General features: G+C 39.3%; 1 protein-coding gene and 1 non-coding gene across 6 annotated transcripts in view; both read right to left on the bottom strand.

Moving 5' to 3' along the window:
- Positions 1-25,116, bottom strand: part of GPC3 (glypican 3) — a 444,369-nt gene that overhangs the window by 292,178 nt on the left and 127,075 nt on the right. The window lies entirely within an intron of this gene.
- Positions 6,042-6,190, bottom strand: LOC117310467 (small nucleolar RNA SNORA57). The gene has a single exon (XR_004524613.1). It is a non-coding gene; the product is annotated as a small nucleolar RNA SNORA57 (small nucleolar RNA).

Here is a 25,116-nt window from a genome sequence, read left to right as displayed (position 1 = left end):
AAAACCAAACAAACAAAAAACCTCACTAGGTGCATTCAATGGCAGAATGGAGATGACAGAAGAGAGGAAAAAGATTGAAAAAAGAAAATGAACAGAGGGTTATGGATCTGAGAGATAACAGCACAAAGCCTAATATTTGTACCATCAGTGTCCAAAAAGAAAAGGAAGATTATGGTACAGAAAAACATATTTCAAGAAATAGAGGCAGAAATTTCCCCAAATTTTGAAAAAGACATAAATCTACAGGTTAAAGGAGCTCAGAAAATTTCAAACTGGATAAAGCCAAAGAAATCTATACCCAGACACATAATAATCAAAATGCTGATGACTAAAGAAAAAGAAAAAAATCTTGAAAGTGGCCAGAGAAAAATAACATATTGCTTACAATGCAATAACAGTTGGAATGACTGTGGATTTCTCATGTGAAACCACGGAGGTAAGTAAGAAAAAAGCAGCACATTTTTAAACAGTTGAAAAGAACTGAAGATGAAATAAAAACATTCTCAGGTGATGGAAAACTATGAGAATTCAAAGCCACTGAACTGCTATAAAGGAAATTCTTTGTAGAGAAGGGAAATGATACCAGAAGGAAAACTGGAAAATCAAAACTGAAGGAAGAGAAGCAGAAATAATGAATATCCAGATAAATAAAATAGACTATTTTTCTCCTCTTGAGTTCTTTAAAATATGCATCACAGTTAAAAGCAATCATTATAGCACTGTCTGTCAGGATTTTCAATATATTTGGATAAAACAATACAAGATAAAAGGGAGTAAAAAGGGGTCTATACAGTGGAAGATTTCTGCATTCAGCTTAGGGTGGTAAACTATGGATTGTAAAAAGACTGTGAAAAGTGAAGTGTGCATATTGTAATCCCTAGAGCAACCACTAAAAAAAAACAAACTATACAAAGACATATAATAAAACATAAAGTAAAATGGAATAATAAAAAATGTTCAAATAAGCCAAAGGAAAACAGAAAATGAGAAAATGAATGAGAAACAGAAGGGAAAAAACAGAAAACAATAAATTGATAGGCTTTAGATCCAAATATATCAATAATGACATTAAATGTAAATGGTATAACAACCAATTAAAAGATAGAGATTGTAAACTAAGCTGTCTACAAGAGATCCATTTCAGATATGATGATATAGCTACATTAAAAAGTAAAAGAATAGAGAGTAACGTTAGCAAAAATGGCACAGTAAGGACTTCTGAAAATTTGTTCCTCCATAAAATCAATAAAAAACTGGCAAAAATGTGAGAATCAAAATAATGGAAATTAACCAAAGGCTTGGAGCAATCCAAAGAGCACTTATTTTTTTTAATGGCTGTATCGTGGCGAGCGCAATGAATTTTGAGAAATTTTTAATTGTCTAAAACTATCTCCTGTTCTCCAGCTTGGCAGTAGCCTTAAAAAGTAACAGCTTGAATTCCTAAAGGAGCAAAATGGAATTTAAGATCTCTCAAAGCCTCATTCCTGAAGAATTGTCACGAACTGACCTGTCTGGAGATTCCCTGGAAGACCCAAATTAAAGGCTCTCTCTATCAGACCTGATTTGGAATACGCCTACTACAAAAAGCATTTTCCCTGTGTGGGGTGGGACAGGGTGTTTTTCAAAGAAAATTACTGACAAGTGTTTTAAGTTTGTGACTGCCTGAGGTTGTAGATAACAGCTACAGCAAAGAACAGACTATAGCTTAGCAGAAAAACCTGGCGAAGTCATATCCATAGGGGCTTTTAAACTATTGGACATATTCCTGGGAATATAGATGGTTATGCACATATGCTGGACTGTGGTTATGCTCAAGAAAGACCTGGGAAGGCACTAAGATCTCACTTACAGTTGACTTTGAGGTTCTGTGCAAGCAACAAGTGATGGCTCAGGCAGAATTGTCCACTACTTGACCGAGTGCTGAAGGCATGGCCCAACACACACAAAGAGCCACAGCAAAGACTGGAAATATTGATTGTTCCAGGCATTTAAGGAAATCTCAGTCCAATCATTAGCTGAACACTAAGCTAACAAAACAGAAACTTCAGTGGCCACACACAGCAAAGAACACAGACTTAGGAAATTACTTCATAAAACTCTCTAAACAAACAAATATGAATAAAACAAGTAGCAAAACCAGCAAACATTGGGAAGGGGGTAGAATATGATGTCCAGAGTTCCCACATTGTATTATTTAAAATGTTTGGTTTTTAACAAAAATAATAACAAGACATGAAGGGAAATAAGAAAATTGTGGCCCATACAGAAGGGAAAGAAAGCAATCAATAGAAACACACTGAGGAAACATAGTCATTGGACTTACTGGACAAAGATTTTGAATCAGTTATTTTAAATACGTTCAAAGAGTTAAAAGAAACTGCATCTACAGAACAAAAAGAATGCATGAGAATTATTGTCTCAACCTACAGAGAACATTAATAAAGAGAAAGTATTTTTTTTTGAGAAAGTATTTTTTAAAACTAAATAGAAACTCTGGAGTTAAAAAAATAAAATAATTAAATTGAAATATCACTAGAGTGGCTCAAGAGCATACTTCAGCAGGCAAAAGAATGAGTGAACTTGAAGATACATCAATGGAGATTATTCATTTGGAGAACAGAAAGAAAAAAAGAATGAAAAAAGAAATGAACAGAGCCTCAGTGACTTGTGGGACACCATCAAATAAAACAACATACACACAATGGGTGTCACAGAAGGAAAGATGAGAGAGAAAGGAGCAGAAAGAATATTGGAAGAAATACTGGCCAAAAATTTCCACAAATTGATGAAAAACATCAATCTACACATCCAAGGAACTCAACAAACTCTAATTAGAAAAACTCAAAGAGATTCACACGAAGACATATCATAATCAAACTTTCAAAAGATAAATACAAAGAGATAACCTTGAAAGCAGCAAGAAAAGAAGTGACTACTGATGAAAGAAATTAAAGATGATACAGGGTTTCCCTGGTGGTGCAGTGGTTAAGAATCCAGCTGCCAATGCAGGGAACATGGGTTCAAGACCCGGTCCAGGAAGATCCCACATGCCACGGAGCAACTAAGCCCGTGTGCCACAACTACTGAGCCTGCGTTCCAGAGCCCATGAGCCACAATTCCTGAAGCCTGGGCGCCTAGAGCCCATTCTCTGCAACAAGAAAAGTCACCGCAATGAGAAGCCCGCGCGCCACAACGAAGAGTACCCCTGCTCACCACAACTAGAGAAAGCCCACACACAACAACAAAGACCCAATGCAGCCAAAAATAAATAAATAAAATAAATAAGTTTTAAAAATACCTTAAAAAATAATAAAGATGATACAAACAGATGGAGAGATATACCATGTTCTTGGATTGGAAGAATCAACATTGTGAAAATGACTCTACTACCCAAAGCAATCTACAGATTCACTGCAATCCCTATCAAACTAACAATGGCATTCTTCACTAGAACTAGAACAAAAAATTTCACAATTTGTATGGAAACACAAAAGACCCCGAATAGCCAAAGCAATCTTGAGAAAGAAAAATGGAGCTGGAGGAATCAGGTTCCCAGACATCAGACTACACTGAAAAGCTACAGGAATCAAGACAGTAAGGTACTGGCACAAAAAAACAGAAATATAGATCAATGGAACAGGATAGAAAGCCCAGAGATAAACGCATGCACATATGGTCACCTTATCTTTCTTTTTCTTTTTTTTTTTGCGGTACGTGGGCCTCTCACTGTTGTGGCCTCTCCCGTTGTGGAGCACAGGCTCTGGACATGCAGGCTCAGTAGCCATGGCTCACGGGCCCAGCCGCTCCACGGCATGTGGGATCTTCCCAGACTGGGGCACGAACCCGTGTCCCCTGCATCGGCAGGCGGACTCTCAACCACTGCGCCACCAGGGAAGCCCAGTCACCTTATATTTGATAAACGAGGTAAGAATATACAATGGAGAAAAGACCGCCCCTTCAATAGTGGTGCTGGGAAAAATGGACAGCTACATGTAAAAGAATGAAATTAGAACATTCCCTAACACCATACACAAAAATAAACTCAAAATGGATTAAAGACCTAAATGTAAGGCCAGAAACTATCAAACTCTTAGAGGAAAACATAGGCAGAACACTCTATGACATAAATCACAGCAAGATCCTTTTTGACCCACCTCCTAGAGAAATGGAAATAAAAACAAAAATAAACAAATGGGACCTAATGAAACTTCAAAGCTTTTGCACAGCAAAGGAAACCATAAACAAGATGAAAATATTTGCAAATAAAGCAACTGACAAAGGATTAATCTCCAAAATATACAAGCAGCTCATGCAACTCAGTATCAGAAAACCAAACAACCTAATCCAAAAATGGGCAGAAGACCTAAATAGACATTTCTCCAAAGAAGATATACATATTTCCAACAAACACATGCAAGGATGCTCAACATCACTAATCATTAGAGAAATGCAAGTCAAAACTACAATGAGCTATCACCTCACACCGGTCAGAATGGCTATCATCAAAAAGTCTACAAACAATGAATGCTGGAGAGGGTGTGGAGAAAAGGCAACCCTCTTGCACTGTTGGTGGGAATGAAAATGATACAGCCACTACGGAGAACAGTATGGAGGTTCCTTAAAAAACTAAAAATAGGGCTTCCCTGGTGGCGCAGTGGTTGAGAGTCTGCCTGCCAATGCAGGGGACATGGGTTTGTGCCCCAGTCTGGGAAGATCCCACATGCCGCCGGGCAGCTGGGCCCGTGAGCCATGTCCACTGAGCCTGTGCGTACGGAGCCTGTGCTCTGCAATGGGAGAGGCCACAACAGTGAGAGGCCCAAATATCACAGAAAAAAAAAAAACTAAAAATAGAACTACCATATGACCCAGCAATCCCACTACTGGGCATATACCCGGAGAAAACCATAATTCAAAAAGAGTCATGTACCACAATGTTCATTGCAGCACTATTTACAATACCCAGGACATGGAAGCAACCTAAGTGTCCAATGACAGATGAATGGATAAAGAAGATGTGGCACATATATACAATGGAATATTACTCAGCCATAAAAGGAAACGAAATTTAGTTATTTGTAGTGAGGTGGATGGACCTGGAGTCTGTCACACAGAGTGCAGTAAGTCAGAAAGAGAAAAACAAATACCGTATGCTAACACATATATATGGAATCTAAAAAAAGAAAAAAAATTGTCCTGAAGAACCTAGCGGCAGGACAGGAATAAAGACGCAGACATAGAGAATGGATGTGAGGACACGGGGAAGGGGAAGGGGAAGCTGGGACGAAGTGAGAGAGTGGCATGGACATATACACACTACCAAATGTAAAACAGATAGCTAGTGGGAAGCAGCCACATAGTACAGGGAGATTAGCTCAGTGCTTTGTGTCCACCTAGAGGGGTGGGATAGGGAGGGTGGGAGGGAGACGCAAGAGGGAGGAGATACAGGGATATATGTGTATGTATATGTATAGCTGATTCACTTTGTTATACAGCAGAAACTAACACAAAATTGTAAAGCAATTATACTCCAATAAAGATATTAAAAAAAAAGAAAGAAAAGAAGTGACTCATTTACAAGGAATCATCGACAAATTGGCAGCTGATTTCTAATCAGAAACCATGGAGGCTAGAAGGCAGTGGATTAACATATTCAACGTGCTGAAAGAAAGAAAACTAAAACACCAAGAATTCTATATCCAGCAAAACTATCTTTAAAATAAAGGAGAAACTGGGAGTAACTGTTTAATGGCTACAGGGTTTTCTTTTGAGGTGTGAAAATGTTTTGAAAGTAGATAGAGACAGTGGTTGTACGACATTGTTAATGTACTAATTGTCACTGAATTGTTCACTTTAAAATGGTTAATTTTATGGTATGTGAATTTCACCTCAATTTTAAAAATGAAGGATAAATTTAAAACATTCCTAGAAAAACAAAAACCAAAAGAATTTGTCACTAACAGACCTGCACTACAAGAAATACTAATCCTTCAAGCTAAAATGAAAGGACATAGACAGTGACTTTTTTTTTTTTTCTTTTTTCCCTGTGTCCCGGCGCTTGAGGATAGAACCCGCGGAATGGAAGCCGCCGGTACCGAAGACATGACGCCGAGGGGGCCGGAGCCCTTTCCCTCTACCTCCGTACATTACGCGGACCGGGATCGCACGCCCGATCCCCGCCAAGAAAAGGAGGGTAGACAGTGACTTTGATCTACATGAAGAAACAAAGAACACCAGTAAAGGTAACCCCATAGGTAAATATAAAAGACAGTATAAATGTATTTTTGTTTATAATTCTTTTTTCCTCCTACTTCATTTAAAAAACAATGACATAAAGCAAACATTATAAATCTGTGTTTATGGAAACACAATGTATAAATATATAATTTATGAAAATAACAGCATAAAGAAGAGGGAGGAACAGACCAAAGTTTTTGTATATTATTTTAAGTTGGTATTAACTGAACTAGGTTGTCATAAATTAAGAAGTTAACTCTGTGATAACCTATATGAGAAAAGAATCTGAAAAAGAATGAATATGTGTATATGTATAACTGAATCACTTTACTGTACACTTGAAACTAAAACAACATTGTAAATCAACTATATTGCAATAACATTTTTTAAAATAAAATTTAATAAAAGGGCTTTTGCTTGGATACTAAAAGAAAAAGAAATATCTAGAATAGGCAAATCTATAGAGACAGAAAGTAGATTAGCAGTTGCCTAGGACTAGAGGGAATGGCAGCATTGGAGGTCATGGCTAGGAGGTGCAGGATTTCTTTTGGGGTAATGAAAACACTCTAAAATTGACTGTTATTATGGATGCGCAACTGTGAATATATGAAAAGGCACTGAATTGTACACTTTAAATGGGTGAATTGTGTAGTATGTAAATTATATCTCAATAAAGCTGTTAGGAAAAAAGCAAAAAAAAAGAAGTTAATAGGACAAGAACTAAGAGAATAACTACAAATATATAGCAAAAGAAGTGACAAGGGAATTAAAATGGCATAGTAAAAATATATATATTTAAAACAAAAGAAGTCAGAAATGGAAGAATAGTGGGGCAAGAAAAGATGTAAAATATAGAAAACAAATAGTAAAATGACAGATGTAAATCCTACCTTATTAGTAATCACATTAAATGGAAATTTATTACACTCTCTAATTAAAAGGCAGAGATTAGCAGGATATAAAAACATAATCTAACTATATGTTGTCCACAAGAGACACCCTTTAGATTAAAAAACACAAATATTTTCAAAGTAAACAGATGGAAAAAGATATAGGTATACCATGAAAACAGTAATCAAAAGAGAGCTGGAGTGGCTATACTAATATTAGTATTATACTAATAACAATATCAAAAAATTGTTACTAGACACAAAGGACATTGTATAAAGGTAAAGGGTTAATCCATCAGGAAGATGTAACAATTCTAAACATATCTGAATCTAAGAACTCCAAAATACATGGAGCAAAAGCTGACAGAATAAAAGAAAGAAATAGACAATTCAACAATAATAGTCGAAGACTTCAATACCCCACTTTCAATAATGTATAGCACAACTAGACAGAAGATCAGCATAGAAACAGAAGACACAAACAATTATAAACCAAGTAGACCTAACAAACATTTATACAATGCCTCCTCCAAAAACAGCAGAATGCACATTCTTCTCAAGTGTCCATGGAACATTCTTCAGGATAGACCACAAATCTAAAACAATTTTAAATAATTTTAAAAGATTGAAATGATACAAAGGATGTTCTGACCATAATGGAATGAAATTAGAAATCAGAACAAAAGGAAATTTGAGAAATTCACACATATGTGGAGATTAAAAAAAGCAGAACTATAGAAAATAAATTACCATGCAAACACTAATCAAGTGTTAGTACCTATATTAAAATATAGGAGTGCCTATATTAAAATCAGAAAATGTGGACTATAGAGCAAAAAGAATTATCAGGGAAGTATCACATTACATAGTGACAAAAGCGTCAATCCACCAAGAAAGCATAGCAACTATAAATATGCATGCACCTAACAAAAGGGCTTCAAAATACATGGAGACTCAATATAGTAAAGATGTCAATTCTCCCCAAATTGATCTATGTGTGTAACATGATTGCAACCAAAATCCCTGCAAGATGTTCTCTGTACATACAGACAAGCTGACCCTAAAATTCCTATGGAAATCAAAAAGATCCAGAATAACCAAAACAATTTTGAAACAGAAAAATAAAATTAAAGAAATCACAGCACACAATTTTAAGCCTTACTATAGAGCTCCAATACTACAGACAGCAGACAGTATAGTATTGATATAGATCTATGGAATAGAACTGAGGAAATGGGTCCACACATACACGACCAATTGAGCTTTCACAAAGGTTCAAAGGCAATTCAATGGAGCAAAAACAGCCTTTTCCACAATGGTTGGAATAATTAGATACCTGTATGGAAAAATAATGAACCTCTCCTTAAAATCATGTCTAATGCAGAGATTAACTCAAAATTGTAAAACTATAAAATTTTTAGAAGGGAACATGGGAGAAATTGTTTTGACCTGGGGCTGGGCAAAGAGTCCTTTTACATGACACCAAAAGCACAATCTATTACAAAAAAAAAAATGATCACTTGGAGTGATTCATCACAAGTAAAACTTTTGCTTTGAGAAAGAGACTTTTAAAGAAAACAAAAAGACAAGCTACAGATTAGAAGAAAATATTTGCAAATCATATATTCCACAATGGACTTGTATTTACAATATATAAAGAGCTCTTGCATAATAGATCTCCAAGGGCATTATCCTGAGAGAAGAAAAATCCCAAAAGGTTACTGTCCAATTCCATTTATATGATGTTCTTGAGGTGACAGAATTAAAGTGATAGAAAACAGATCAGTGGTTACTACATGAGTTAGAGTTGAGGGAAGAGTGTGACTATCAAAGGGTAACACAAGGGAGTTCACTTGTGGTGATGGAACAGTCTGGAACCCTGATTTTCATGATGTGTATTCAAATCTACACATGTAATAAACTTCAGAGAACAATACATGAAAAAGTACATGTAAAAATTAGTGAAATCGTAATAAAGTCTATACCTGAGTTAACAGTATTACGCCAGGGTGAATTTTCTGGTTTTGACAATGTACTATGGTTATGTAAAATATCATCATGGGGGCAATCTAGGTGAAGGGTACATAGGAATTCTCTGTGCTATTTTCATAATTTCTTGTAATTTGTAAACTATTTCAAAATTAAAAATTGTATTAAAAGAACTCAACAATATGTAAACAAACAATCCAATTTAAAAATGGGCAAAAGACTTGAACAGACACTTTGCTAAAGAGGATACATGTATGGCCAGTAAACACATAAAAAGATGCTCAACATCATTAGCTACTGTGGGAATGTAAATTAAAGTCATTGTTGAGATACCATTACACACCTATTAAAATGGCTAAAGTAAATATTGTTGACAATACCAAGTGCTGACCAGGATCTGAAGTGACAGCAACCCTCACCCATTGCTGGTGGGAATGCAAAATGGTACAGCTGCTCTGGAAAACCATTTGGCAGCTTCTGATACAGTTAAGTATACACTTATCATATGACCTAGAAATCCTACATCTAGGCATTTATCCCAGAGAAATGAAAACTTATGGAACTTATGTTAACACAAAAACCTATACTCAATTGTGTATAGCATCCTTATTTGTAATTTCCCCAAAACGGAAACAACCCAAATGTCCTTCAACTTGAGAATGTAAGAACAAATTGTAGTACATTCAAACCATGGAATACTACTCAGCAATAGAAAGGAACACTCTATTCATACATGCAACGACTTGGATAAATCTCAAAGGCATTATGCTGAGTGAGAGAAGTCAGTCTCAAAAGGCTGCAACATTGTAAGATGCCATTTATGTGACATTCTGTAAAAGGCAAAACCATAGTGATGGAGAACAGATCAGCGTTGCCATGAGTTACGACTGGGATGCTACAAAGGAGTAGCAAGAGGAAGTTTTTTGAAGTGATGTCTGTTCTGTATCCTCATTTCGGTGGTGGTCACATGAATTTATAGATGTGTTAATAATCAAAAACCTGTACACCAAAAGAGTCTGTATGCTAACTAACTGTATGCTAATTTTAATAAAATTAACCTAATTATGCTAGCAATACTATCATTTCACAATCTAGAGATTTAAAACTAAGAGCACGTGTGCACATAGTGCTTACAAAGTACAGGCATTTTTCTAAGTATTTTACAAATATTAACCCATTTAATTTTCACAATAACCCTATGAGGTAAGTACTAGAATTCTCGCCATTGTACACACTGGGAAAGTGATACACATTGAGGTTAAACAATTTGTCTGAGATGACAGAGCTAGGAAGTGGTGGGGCTGCGATTGAAGCCACGCTTCAGTCTAAGCCCAGAGTCTCTGCTGTTAACTGTGAAGCTCTACCGTGTTCTATGCTATATGCTATGAGCTCTTTAGAAGATATTCTCTCCTCATTAATAAACCTATTTGAGGTACTTATTAACTGATACATTTTTAAGACAGCCCTTAAGATTTAAATTCAAATAACCAACTAGTCAGAAAGAGACAAAAAGAGGAAGCAAAAGAGCTATCTGTCATAATTTACACTTCACTTTCCCACTTACTATACTGATTAACACAGGTGGCTGGTTTCTTGCCATGAATTGTTTTGTTCTCCTTGCATAAATCCATACAATACCTGCTATTTAAATACAGACAAAAATGAACCTTTCTCTGGGCTTCCCTGGTGGCGCAGTGGTTGAGAGTCCGCCTGCCGATGCAGGGGACACGGGTTCGTGCCCCGGTCCGGGAAGATCCCACATGCCGCAGAGCGGCTGGGCCCGTGAGCCATGGCCGCTGAGCCTGCGCGTCCGGAGGAGAGGCCACAACGATGAGAGGCCCGCATACCGCAAAAAAAAAAAAAAAAAAAAAAAAAAAAACCTTTCTCATTCGCAAAATTGCTGAAGGAAGTTTGGGTTTCTTACGGTAGCTGGAGAAGGGGGAGTTTTTGAACTTCTTTGCTGGTATTAAAATTAATTTCTAAAGGCATGTAGGACAATGTTACTAAAAAGATTATTAGTTTATGCAGTCTTGATTTGTGTTTGTTCCTACCACATTGCCTTTGCCTCCATTCAGAATAGTTGATGAAAACTCACACACGCCAAAGTGCTGAGCAAAGACAAAAAACAAGTAATACAAAATCTCTCCTTGGGGAAAAGAAAGAATAGATGTTAGAGAGGACCATGCTTAGTTATTGTTTTTGAAATAAATTTGACCAGAAAAATTAATTGGGTGGTGCTGTTTAAATCATACTGTCTCTTCAAGGTCTGATTTTACTTCGAGGGGAAAACAAAGCCAGATATGTTGTTTTGGGAAGGAAATGGATCCTGTGGGTTTTTATAGTTAGGATGCCTTTGGATCGTTTCCTTCTTTTATGTGTTCAAAATAAGTCCTAAATGAAGGGATAATTTCATGAAGTAGACAGGGAATGAGCCTGATTAGAGGTTAGGAAATGTATAAGAGCAAGAATGTATATAAGTTCATCGTTAAACAACCCCGGACACATTCAGTGACTATTCTCAAATCCACATTAACATACCACAGACAGCTGTACTTTCTAAGGTCCACCATTTGAGAATTAAACCGCCTGTTTATATTTCAAATGCTTGACTCTGCCAGTGACTGGAAAGTGTGAGGGCAGAAGTGCACCAGGGGCCAGGAAGGAGGAGGGAGGTTCTGATGAAAACTGGGAGGAGAGTGTGATACATTTGCTATTCATTCAACTAACAGGCACTGAGCACCTGCTAAGTGCTGGGCAATGCCCCAAGGGCAGGACAGAAGTTGAAGGAATATGCAGTGAACACATACTGAAGGGCTTTGTATTCTATGCCAAGGAGTTTTACATTTTATGTCTTTTGTTTAAACACAAATAATCCATGTTTACTGTACAATATTTTAAGAATACAGAAAACAAAATGTTAAAAAAAAAACCCTGTAATTCCACCACCCAAAGCTGCACGCTCTCTCTTTGGGTCTGTGTCTGTCTTTTCCTCTTTCTAGATAGATAGATATGTCTCTCTTTACATCTGTTGAGAGAAATATGTGTACACTCTTCCTCTCTCTCTCTCTCTCGGGTTTTTCTCACTTAAAAAATATAGAATGACTATTCATATCATTAAATCTTCTTCAACAACATTTTTTAATAGCTGCATAGGATTCTATCATATTGCTATTTCATAATTTAACCAGTCCTTTATTGCTTGTTGTTTCCTATTTTTGCAATTATAGTAGCGGTTATTTTTGAAATGCAATCATATTTGCATTCCGTGACAGCTGTTGTCCAGAAACATGGCAGTTTCAGGCTGCCCCAGGGTAGAACTGCTAAAGAGAAAAGGAAGAGTAGAAGATCATTGAATGATAAATAAGGAGAGAAGTTGGGCATTTTGTGGAAAAAAAAAAAGGATTCATGTAAGGCGGTTCCTACTAGAGAGAGAATAGTAAGAGGGAGGAAAGGCTCTGTCCATGCTGTGGGCGGGCCCGGGTTAAGTTATTCACTCAAAAAAACTTTATTGAATGCCTACTGAGAACATATGAATCAACTCAGACTCTGGATCCTAGAATAACCTAACCAAGGTTTCCAATATGATTTCCTATGCAAGCTATCATCAGTCAATGGTTCACTCGAGGCATCTGACCCTTGACAAAGAACTGACTGGCCATGGTAGCTAGATGATCACCTACATTTCCCAAGTTCTATTTCCATATTAAGTTAAATCATCAGAAAGCCAAGTACCTGGACCATATTATCTCAGCCTCCAAAGAAATGTCTAAACTGAATTACGATTTAATATTACATTCTCACCCTTTATGTACAAGGTCGATACAGGAATTATCCATTTCAACAGGGTTGTTGTTCCTTGGCAAAACTGTAGTTGAAGATTCTGATATAATCTATTATCTCTCACAGAAGGGTCCATATAGTAAATTTCATGATAAAAGTTGTCTGGGTAAAAGAAGTATACATATTTTTTTCTCCTGTAACAATAAAAACTATACAAGCCAATGTATCTTCCTGTTTACTTTTTGCTGCTAGGAAACAGACTGTTGGATTGGTCTGTCCAAATACTTCATGGCATCCACCCTTTCTGGTTCCTTTAGTTTGTCTCCTTCGTTTTTATGTTTTAAAGGTCCTACGTTTATACTGTTTAATTTTGCACCACTACCTCAGATCCTTTTGAAGGTATATGGAATGAAAAGAATCTTAAATAAATCTGTCACTGAAAACTTTTAACAACTGGGCCACATGTTACTAAAACCTGGCTCAATGGTTATCAATATCTGATTGGGGCTGTGAGACTTGATATTTGTTAGGTGATAGTTTTGATTGTGGTGTAATTAGTCTCCATGTGATTAATGTCTTGAAATGTGCCATTCTAATTCGTTTTCATAACATATAAATGTACACATGCAAGTGCTAATGACGTAGCATCTCAAGATGACTAAACCTCTAGAGAAATCGATAACTCCCATCTTTAATGAATATAACACTGAGCTGTTCCTTTTCTGTGCAGAAAGCAATAAAGAATGGAACGAAGCCAACTCAAAATTGTATGAATGTGCTCTTCTCTCTTCTCTACCTCTGATCTGAAGAGAAATGACTTACAGTGAAACCTACTTAAAACCCTTCAATGGCTCTCCACTTAAAAAGAGTTTTTATCTTTGGGATAAAGTCCAACGGCTACGGTAAGATGTTCATGCTAGCTTAAGTAAAAAAGGCAAATTACAGAACAATATGATCTCAATTTTATCACACATACACAAATAAAACAGACCCAAAATGGGCACTGAAATTGACAACAGGGTTAAAAATTATTCTTTTTTTTAAATCAATATATTCTTATTTTTCTAAAATAAGCATGTGGGGGGCTTCCCTGGTGGCGCAGTGGTTGAGAGTCCGCCTGCCGATGCAGGGGACACGGGTTCGTGCCCCGGTCCGGGAGGATCCCACATGCCGTGGAGCGGCTAGGCCCGTGAGCCACGGCCACTGAGCCTGCGCGTCCAGAGCCTGTGCTCCGCAACGCGAGAGGCCACAGCAGTGAGAGGCCCGCGTACCGCAAAAAATAAAAAAAAAAAAAAAATAAGCATGTGGGGCTTCCCTGGTGGCGCAGTGGTTAAGAATCTGCCTGCCAATGCAGGGGATACGGGTTCGAGCCCTGGTCCGGGAAGATCCCACATGCCACGGAGCAACTAAGCCTGTGCGCCACAACTACTGAGACTGCACTTTAGAGCTCGTGAGCCACAACTACTGAAGCCCGTGTGCCACAGCTACTGAAGCCCGTGCGCCTAGAGCCCGTGCTCTGCAACAATAGAAGCCACTGCAATGAGAAGCCCGCGCACCACAACGAAGAGTAGCCCCTGAGTAGCACCACAACTACAGAGTAGCACCACAACTACAGAAAACCCATGTGCAGCAACGAAGACCCAACACAGTCAAAAATAAATAAATTTATTAAAAAAATAATAATAAAATAAAATAATGTGTTAGTTCTGTCATCAGGAAAAGAGAATCATTCTTCTGAACGGTTCAAATAGTCACATTCCAGAAATTAGAGACCCCCCTGGAGGCATGGTGGAGCTGGTAGAATACTATAAGCCTCTCTCTTTAGACTGAGTGCACCTGGGCTGTGAGAAGACACATGATATCCACAAAGTGTCACAGCCAATGAATGGCAGAACTTAGAACAGATCCAAGGCTCCATCCAGTACAGTGCTCTGATGCCCCAGCTACCTGTCTGAGCTCTGGCAAGACACTAAGGACTTAGCCTTTAGGGGCCAGGCTAAGCTACAGGACTCGAAGATTTCTTCCAACTTTAAGAGTCTATGAAATACAATCTGGCAATAAGCCTTCTCTCGGGTTGGAAGCCCTAGAGTGAGACAAAAGAGAAATAAATAAAAAGTATTTTTAAGGCAAAACAATGTTCAAAGACAGAATGATTTTTGGACCTCTGGAAGGGACACGGTCCTAGAATTCAATACTTTTTTTTGTTAATTTCAGATTGTACATCTTGCTTGCTTAAAAATAACATTTCTACCTAAATGAAGAAAATATGGCAGATAAAGAGAGATCTTTTGGCTGGCCTCCTGACCCCTTGGTCCAGAGCTTATTAACGGATATGTTGGGAGATTGATTTTTATTCAGGGACTAGGAGTTGGCTTGAGCTTTCAAATTCCACCTCTTTCCTTCCAATAGAATGGTCTTTCCTTTTAAAAGCTTCGAGCCTCTGAGCTGAGGCTACACAAAGCCTCAGTCAGATCAGTTTATTGGTTTTTTAAGTGAGGGAATGGTGATAAATCAAAGGTAACTTTTGGACCATCGGCTCCCAATCCCTGGTCACAAGACAAATGATGGTGACCAAGAGACATCCTCCCTAAACTCCTGGCTGAACATGGAGTCAAGTATGCAGTACAGACTTTTTGTTTTGGGGAGATAGCATAGCTTCAGGACCATACTCTTGCAGACAATAGAAATAGTAATAATGGCGACGACTGTAGTGCTTTGTCCTCTCAGCAGCAACTCCCAAAGATGGGCCAGGACAACAGTTCTTTAGAGGACCTCTTGGCCTTGGTCTGTGTTGGGAGATGATTCTCCATGGAACTCTTGTGTTTCTGCATATCTTGTGAACAGAAGCACTGAGCGCCTTTGTTCTGGAATATCTTTTCGAGGATGTTTGTGTAGCAAACAGCCTCGGAAGACAGAGATTAAGTGTCTAACTCTGAAGGAAAGAGCAGGTTTGCTTAGAAGATACAGCTGAGTGTGGTCGAGTATAATGAAGATAATGTCTCTCCCTAGAGCAAAGGGCTGCTGTACTTACTGTCCATTATAAAAGATTTGAGCTCCCTAAATTCAGGGTTCCTCTCCTGTAATTCAACCCACTGAGCGTGCAGCTATCACCTGGCTGTCTTCACATCATCTTGGGGGTACTGGGACTCAGAGGGCCAGGGTAAAAATGCTGACGCCCTGGCTACTGCCATGAGGAATGAACTGTTCTTCGTCTCTGATCCAGGAGTCTTGGGCCTCCTGCCAGCAAGTCAAGTAAAAATTCGACCCATCACAGTTCTTAACAATCTGCACTCCCTGTGACTGGACTCCTATAAAATCCATGGAAGCAATTAGGAAGAAAGTACAGAACCTGCAGCCTAAAGGTTAAAGGACTGCTCGTGGCTCAAGATAGTCATCGTGACATAACAACTGCGGGTGTTTTTGACAATTAACTACTTTAGTTGCAACTGGGGCCACAGGGTCACAAAACCTCATCAGTGCTTGATTTGGGGCCACAGTGATAAAAGAACAGGTTTAGACCTAACCCAACATGTCTTCAAGGGCAGGTTTAGACAGAAGCTGAACTGCCTTACGAAGTACCTCCTTGGAAGAATCAAAAAGTCCAGTCACTGATCAGTTCTGTACCTGGGAGAGCTTTGGTTTAACTCTCAGCCTGAACACCAACAAGTCTTTTGACCCTGTTCAATTTACATAGTATCAATGTTTAAAAAATAAAATATTCAGAATAACTAATTCATTGCAGAGGGTTTCTGGAGGTTTTTTTTTTTTTCCAGCTCATTACAAACCATACAATACGCCAATGTATTCTTTTAGTGCAATTATGCAGAAGAAATACAATGCATGACTGGACCCCTTCATTCAGCAGTGGCCATGTTCCAAAAACTAACTGAGAAAGATGTTACTTCCACTCCAAAAAACAAACGGTAATTCTTAAATGCCTACAGAAAGCCGAACGGCTTTTTAGAATTACTGGATTATTGCTTTACTATTTTAAAAATTCAGTAATTACATCTTAGCTGGGGGGTTACAGTATTCAGAATATAGCACAGTAATAGCCCACTTCTTTCCATCCTAAAACATAACCCCACTTTTCATTTATGAGCATTGTTATCTGTGTAACTAAAATGACTCATAATTTGTTTTTTCCTGAAATGATAGGTTATACTCAGAAATCCTCATCTCTATTTTTAAAAAGGAAGGGAGATGGGAGGGATGTTCCCATCTTCACCTCCATGTCTAGCAAATAAGCCAAGGTTCCCCACCGTCTTTGCCTCAAAGGGTCCCCAAAGTACTTGTGGAAGCAGATGTTATGTGAGACTCACACTGAGTACTTGAGTCTTTCTGCTCCCTGAACACGTTAACTTGACACTTGGAAATATTGTGTTTGAAAGTTATTGTCACACATAAGTTTCTTAAATATTTCTGATAGAAAAGAGAACCACATGGTATCAATGAAAACAATAGTTTAATTAAATTTTACGTAAGAAAAAGCTTTCATTTTCCCACCCCTTATACTCCTGGTTGTTGTGCAAATTTATTCTTCAAATGCGAATTCAGACGTTTGCTGTATCTGTCAAAGCCACAACTATTTTTGCTCCCGGCCTAACTGAAGCACTAAAGTTAAAGCAGTGCAAAGGGCATAACCCTGTGGAGTCTGCTCCCCAACTCCACCCACCTTCTGCAAAGAAAGCAGTAGAAGCCTTTTTACCAGGTCCTCTCTAAGTCCCTTAGTGGGAGGTGGCAGAAGCAGCTCCAGTGGGATGACGGGGAAAGATTATTGATCCAGGGCTAAGGGAGCTGACTTCAGCGGGCAGCTATCTGATTCACACATACGTTGGCCAAAGACCAGCTTTGAAGGACAAAGTTCCAGCAGGGGAAACAGGTAAGGACAGCGTAGTACTGACTCGGAATAGCTTTATTTCTCAGAGCTGAGTTTCTTCGGATGAAAACCCCCCACCCTCATCCCATGCCCATATACAAACACATCACCATCAGTATCAGGACCATCTGCCTTTCCTTTCTGGGGATTGTGCTGGGAGGTCCTTACTGGGAAAACAAACGGGAGGAAGCTGGATTTGCAGAACCTGGTATTTGAGTCGTACCTCGCCTAGCCCCGAAGCATTTTTGGCTCCCCCTTGTGGGGAGAAGCTGTATTAAAGGGCACCTTGTGTGAGGACCCAGGAGTTAACCTTTATCAGGAGAGTCAAAATCCTGGGAGAATATACTTATTTTCATTAAGTTAAAGGAATCAAGAGGGTGCTTGGGTGAAGGCAAATGAGTCATCAAAATCTTTGGGGTGATTCTCAATCTCACAACTAATATTGGTCCTTTGTTCCCCAATTTTAAAAATATACATCATTTGAGATAGCTCAGAACACAAAGCAGTCATGTGTATCTACTGGCTAATGATGATTAGAAATGTGGCTACAAACACTAAAATAGAGAGAAAACAATGAACTACATTTTACTTGACCTAGACCCTAGTCCCAGCTCTGTCCTAAGCTAACTGGATGAAGTTTGACAAGCCACTTAGCTGCTTTAGATCCTTTTTTTCCATAAATGATAACAGCTTTCATAGATACTTCACTGAACTGTTGAGAGTTTCAAGTTAGAGAGGATACCAAAGTATTTAAAAAAGCTATAGCGTCTTGTATCGAGCATATGTATATTGATAGACAACATATATGACCTAGAGTTCCCTCTAACTTAATGAGTCTAGGCAAAATTATCTTCTCTATGAAGGCATACAGCTAGCAACCATTAAGGTGAGGCTGAGGGGTGGGGGAGGGGCCACAGAGAGGTCCTGAGTAAGACAGTCTTCAATCCTAACTCGAACCGATCTCTCTTTCACTGCGTGTTGAGAGCTTCAGTGTCCTCATTTCTAAAATGGGGTTAAAGATAGTAGCATCTTTTCCATTGAGCTGCTGTGTTAAATGAGATAATGCAGATAGACCACTTAGCACAGTATTGTCGTCATCGTTGCCGTCACCACTCTTTCCTTCTCCTTTGACAGAGGTTTCAGTCTAAGCATATCAGAACCAGTGCATTATACGGAGAGTATATAGGTCAAAAGAGAAAGCTGGAATTCTGCTGAGGTTGGAGAAAGGAATCGTTGCAAAGGGCCACATTGTGAAGTACCCAATAAAGGAATTTTTTTCTTTTTTGGCTGCGTCGGGTCTTCGTTGCTGCATGCAGGCTTTCTCTAGTTGCGGCGAGGGGTGGCTACTCTTCATTGCAGTGCACGGGCTTCTCATTGTGGAGGCTTCTCTTGCTGCAGAGCACGGGCTCTAGGTGCACGGGCTTCAGTAGTTGCAGCGCATGGGCTCAGCAGTTGTGGCGCATGGGCTCTAGGGTGCACGGGCTTCAGTAGTTGTGGCTCGCAGGCTCTAGAGTGCAGGCTCAGTAGTTGTGGCACATGGGCTTAGTTGCTCTGCGGCATGTGGGATCTTCCCAGACCAGGGATCGAACCCATGTCCCCTGCATTGGCAGGCAGATTCTCAACGACTGCGCCACCAGGGAAGTCCAGGAATTTTTTAAAAGGCAAAGCTTTGTTCCCATCCTGATGATGCCTGTGACTGTGGGCCCCTTTTGTTAGAACTGGACATTGAGATGTCAGGGAATACTTGACAGTGACTCTCAGACATCTCTTTTGGTTCATAAATAAGCACTTGAAACATCCCTTAAATATTATAACTATATATATATCCCATTTTATCCTAATGCACCTATACTTTAAAAATTTTATCAATTTATTTTTACCAGTGTGGCATTCCACTACCCTTAAAAGCATAAAGATACCTATAGATAGAGATTTCATAATGCATATATTCATTCAGCAAACACTCCAATGTTTACTTCATGCCAGACATCAGGTTAGGCATGGGGTTAAAAAGGTAATGAGAAGCTGGCTCTACTCTCAAGGAGTTCACAGTCATCCAGAAAGGGGGTTCAGGAAGGGCAAAGGTGGCCGGTTATGTTTTAAACATGTTCAGTTTGCAAGGCCTTTAGATAGCTGTTTGTAATGACAGACGTCTAGGCCGAAACTATGTACGTGAGTCCTCGGCAGTAAGCACCTGTGAAGTCACCCAGGTACACTGTATACCATGAGAGCAGAAAAGCAAAGATAAGCCCCTTGAGGAAACATGCTGAAAGGGTAAACTGACGAAAGGAATCCATGAAAGAAAGAGATAGACAAAATAGAGGCAAAGAGTAAAGAAAACAATCAGGAGAGAATGTCAGTCCAGAAATTATATAAGGAGCTTCTATAAAGAAATCAATAAGATAGAAAAGCAGTAAGTGTTATTACTGCCATGATTATTCCTATTTTCAGTACTCGGAGGGTTTTTCCTCATTCTCATGGATGACGCAGTAGCCAGCCTCCAAGGTGGCCCTCAATGATGCATATCTCCTGGTATCTGTGCCCTGGTACAGTCTCCTTCCAAAATGAATCAGACCCGGCCCTGCCTGACCAAGAGAATACAGCAGAGGTGATAATGTATGACTTCCAAGTCTAGATCAAAACAGGCACTGTGGATTCTAGCTTGGTCTCTTGGATCATTCATTCTATGAAAAGCCAGCTACCATGTTATGAGGACATTCAAGCCAACCTACAGAGAAGCTCACGTAGAGGAACTGAGACTCGCCACGTACAGGCGGCACCAATTTGCCAGCCATGTGACTGAGCCATCTGGAAATATATCCTCCAGCCCCAGTCAAGCTTTCAGATGAATGTAGCCCCAGCCAACATCTGATTGCAATCCCACTAGAGACCCCCACTCGGAACCATTCACCTGAGCCATCCCCCAATCCCTGATCCACAGAAACCATGGGAGATAAATTGTCATTGCTGTTTTAAGCAAGTAAGTTTGGAGTGATTTGCTATGCAGAAATAGATAACTGTACAAATGTTTCCCTCTTCTAAATCTAAGCAACAATTTTTAAAAATCTGGAACACTGTAGTGGGAACCATACATTTCCTGGTATGAAAAGTTTCTTCCACAGTCATTATTGGTACATTTCAGTATCCCCCCATCCTTTATGTCAGTTACTATCTTAACACTACATGAACTACATGGCTGTTGCCGGGAGTCATTCCTTGGTTTATACATCCTTTTAGCAAGAGATGAAGTCCTAAGTAATAGATGGCACAGAAGACAATCATCATAAGAAAGCTAAAAGAATAATCCCCATATCTTCCAAAAGAGGGGCTTTGACTGGCAAAATATACTTTTGAAAAAAGACAAGTTAACCATGACATCTAAGGCCAGCAGAACCTTAAAAAGTGACTGGATGGGCTTCCCTGGTGGCGCAGTGGTTGAGAGTCCCCTGCCGATGCGGGGGACACGGGTTCGTGCCCTGGTCCGGGAAGATCCCACATGCCGTGGAGCGGCTGGGCCCGTGAGCCATGGCCGCTGAGCCTGCGCGTCCGGAGCCTGTGCTCCGCAACAGGAGAGGCCACAACAGTGAGAGGCCCGCGTACCACAAAAAAAAAAAAAAAAAAGTGACTGGATCCACCTGGTGAGTTGATTATACTTGTTCTCCATAAGAAAGTGTATGAGGAGGCCATACTAACCATACAAACCCAGGGATGACTGTACAGGAGCCTAGGTCAATGGAAGACCAAGCATAGATATTTGTAAGACCTTATTTGGTAAATCCACTTTGCTTCCGGAAAAAAAAAGGAAAAAGGAAAAACATCAGAGCTTATTTTTCACATTCAAAGGGAGGTAAAACGTATTTCACAAAACCCTCTACTCTTCCTGCCTGCCTTCCCCCTCATGCCTATGGAAGGTGGGGGAAAGACGGAAAGACATGGCTTACTTGCAAGAGTAGCAGCGTATAAAGAACAGTTCTGATGTTTAAATATTTGGTCCTACTTTACACCATATGCCCCCACCATGTTCACTGCAGAAAGCAATAGTCACTGAAGATAAAGTGTAAGGAAGCCAGTGAGACTACTGGAAGAAACTATAGAAAAAAATGACTAATCCAGGGTCAAACCGTGAGGGTCCTGGCTCAGAAGGCAAGAGGTTGTAGGCAACAGTGGATGGAGCATAAGTTCCAAGTCCCTTTTTTGCACTCCTCTTACATTGTTCCTTGTTGGAGCTAGGATGCAACCTTCCAAGTTTAGACAAATGACTCCGCTTGTGTATGCTAATTTCAAATCAATAAGGTGCTGCTCAGGAGAAACAACAAGCTGAGACTTAATAATAGATCAGATGAGGTGAAAGGGGAAGTCAGGCCTGAAAGGAGCTGAAAACTGTGAGAAAAAGGACAAAAGTCCAAAATAAAGCATGGGGAGTGCATAACTACAAACTAGTGAAGTCCTGCTGACTTAAAATGATGAGAAACAGGTCTGGGGTACCAACGTGCCTGGCCGAGGACAGAAGGTCGGGGTTTGTACGAAAGCTTTTCTTTCTTCAAAGATGAGGGGAGTCTAGGAAAAGTTCTGCCTTTGACAAGAATAATAGAATAAAACTAGAAAGAGAAAGTCCACTTCTTAGATACTCAGGAAAAGAAGATCCAAGTCTGAGATCTATGTGGGTCCCGGTAGCTGAACATAAATACCTAGTACCTTCAGGACTCCTTCAGAAGTCTCTGTTTAGTTGAATGCCATACTCCCTAGAGTTCAGGAGACTGTGGTAGAAGTGACTCTAGGAGAATTCTTTTTTTTTTTTTTTTTTGGGCCGAGCCACACCACATGTGGGATCTTAGTTCCCCGACCAGGGATCAAACCCACGCCCCCTGCATTGGAAGCGCGCAGTCTTAACCACTGGACTGCCAGGGAAGTCCTAGGAGAACTCATAAATATTTGTTAATGTTCATCAAAATAAGACAATAGGGGCTTCCCTGGTGGTGCAGTGGTTGAGAGTCCGCCTGCCGATGCAAGGGACACGGGTTCGTGCCCCGGTCCGGGAAGATCCCACATGCCACGGAGCAGCTGGGCCCATGAGCCATGGCCGCTGAGCCTGTGTGTCCGGAGCCTGTGCTCCGCAACGGGAGAAGCCACAACAGCGAGAGGCCCGCATACCACAAAAAAAAAAAAAAAAAAAAAGACAATAAAAACAGCACATTAAGTAAAAATAATATCAATGATAGTTGGTAAATGAGCACTAAAGTATGCTTTACAATTAACTTTTATTTATCATTATCTGCTGACTGCAGACTTTCCAGGATCTTCTGCCTGCATGGTTTGAGTGAGAGCCTTGGAAATTCACTTTTCTATACTACAGATAAAATTTTAAGAGAAATTTTTTCCTTCCTCTATCTAAATGTTTTGATTTTGAGTCCCTAGATAACAGTCCCTAACTCACAACGGAGAGTAAGTGGAGATTTCTATAATCTTGATCCAAAATTCTTGAGATGGTGGGAAAAATACATAGATGGAAGTCCGTACAGGCTGTAATTTTGAATTCAGACTTAGGGAGGGATTACTGTATATGCCATACGTAGAGTGAAGTGAACAAAATGTGGCCTAGCAAGGATTTTTTTTTTTTTTTTTTGGCTGCGTTGGGTCTTCGTTGCTGCACGTGGGCTTTCTCTAGTTGCAGCGAGTGGGGGCTACTCTTCATTGCAGTGCGTGGGCTTCTCATTGCGGTGGCTTCTCTTGTTGCGGAGCACGGGCTCTAGGCACACGGGCTTCAGTAGTTGTGGCACGCGGGCTCAGTAGTTGTGGCGCACGGGCTTAGTTTCTCCGCAGCATGTGTGATTTTCCCGGACCAGGGATCAAACCCGTGTCCCCTGCATTGGCAGGCGGGTTCTTAACCACTGCGCCACCAGGGAATTCCCCTAGCAAGGATTTTTACCTCACATGCAAATAACTATTTGAAATTAGTATACCAGGAGCTACTTCTAAAGTATCTGACAAGTTTAGACTCTTAAGCAGTTTAAAAGCTTCCTCAGGCAATCTTGTTTACAAATTAACAGAATTCTGAATTAATGAGGTCCAACTGCTTTCTTTTTAAATAACTTCAAATACAGGCTAACTTTAACACATATGGAAATAATTCTCCTCCCACCCCAATGATACACTGGACCTCAAAGACATAACTTTTCTTTTGGGAGCTACTGAATAATTCTTGCCAGAGATTCAGTTTCCAATGGCACTGTTCTGAAGTGAATGACAAATACTCCAATATTTATACACGACCTGGCTAACGAAAATACATATTTGTTTTCTCCAGTACTTTTTCCATATTTCTCTCCAAAGACCTGAAGGGATGGTTTGGTTTTGCAGTCATCATAAATTTATTATACTGAACTTGTGACCCAGTCTGGATGAGAACCAGAATGATATCCAACATGAAAAGGCAGAATTCACTCAGTTCTGCAAAACTGCGCTCTTTCAGAAAATCCTGAAAAATGGCCCCTTTTACTTTCTTTACATCGTTCTCCTCTCTAAGTGCCAACAAAATGTTTTATTTTTATAGTTAACCAGCTCTAATAAATACATACTATATTGTTTTTGTGCCTATGAGTTACAAATGAATAATTCTAAGATTTGATATCACAAGATTCAATATCATTTTCTCAAACAAAACTTCATCACTTAAACTAGTTTTGCCTATAGAACTCATTCTGAAGCTTCCATTGCACAAACTGCTCCTTATGAGAACTAATACATAACAGACTTTTTTAAAAAAGGCTGACGCCTTAAATGTTCTTTATTTTGAAAACTCTGGTATGTGACCCTTCCAGTCACAAAGCAAAGAAAAAGCCAAGAGTACCTAATTTAAGTGGATTTATAGAATCAAATTTTATGTGTGTGTGTGTGTGTGTATATATATATATATATATATGTATACACACTGAATATATGCATATGACATAAGATAAAGACAGACATCCAGCAAGGCAAAACCCATAAAATGTTTCAAGATGAAATGATATAATTATACATCATACCACATATAGGGCATTTCTCTACCATTTGCCATCTGTAATAAGGAGTATTTTTATTTCCCTCACCAAAGGCGATATTTTATCCTCTCTTACTTCAGAGTGGGCATAGATACCTTCAGGGAAAAAAAAGAACACTTTAAAAGCTGATTCCTGCTTGAATATTTATTTCCCTGCCATAATTTTCATTATTCAGGAAGGATATCTTATATGAATTGTGGATTTCATATGCTCTCAGTTTCAGATACCACTGTATATGCACTCACTGAAAGTAGAAATCCAACTGCCTATATAATGGTTTTATAAATGGAACAAGTTGGCTTAA

The sequence above is a fragment of the Tursiops truncatus genome, chromosome X, assembly GCF_011762595.2.
Source record: "Tursiops truncatus isolate mTurTru1 chromosome X, mTurTru1.mat.Y, whole genome shotgun sequence".
Classification (NCBI taxonomy): domain Eukaryota; kingdom Metazoa; phylum Chordata; class Mammalia; order Artiodactyla; family Delphinidae; genus Tursiops; species Tursiops truncatus.
Note: the sequence above shows the minus strand (reverse complement) of the source record. Positions and strands in the feature narration are given on the sequence as shown.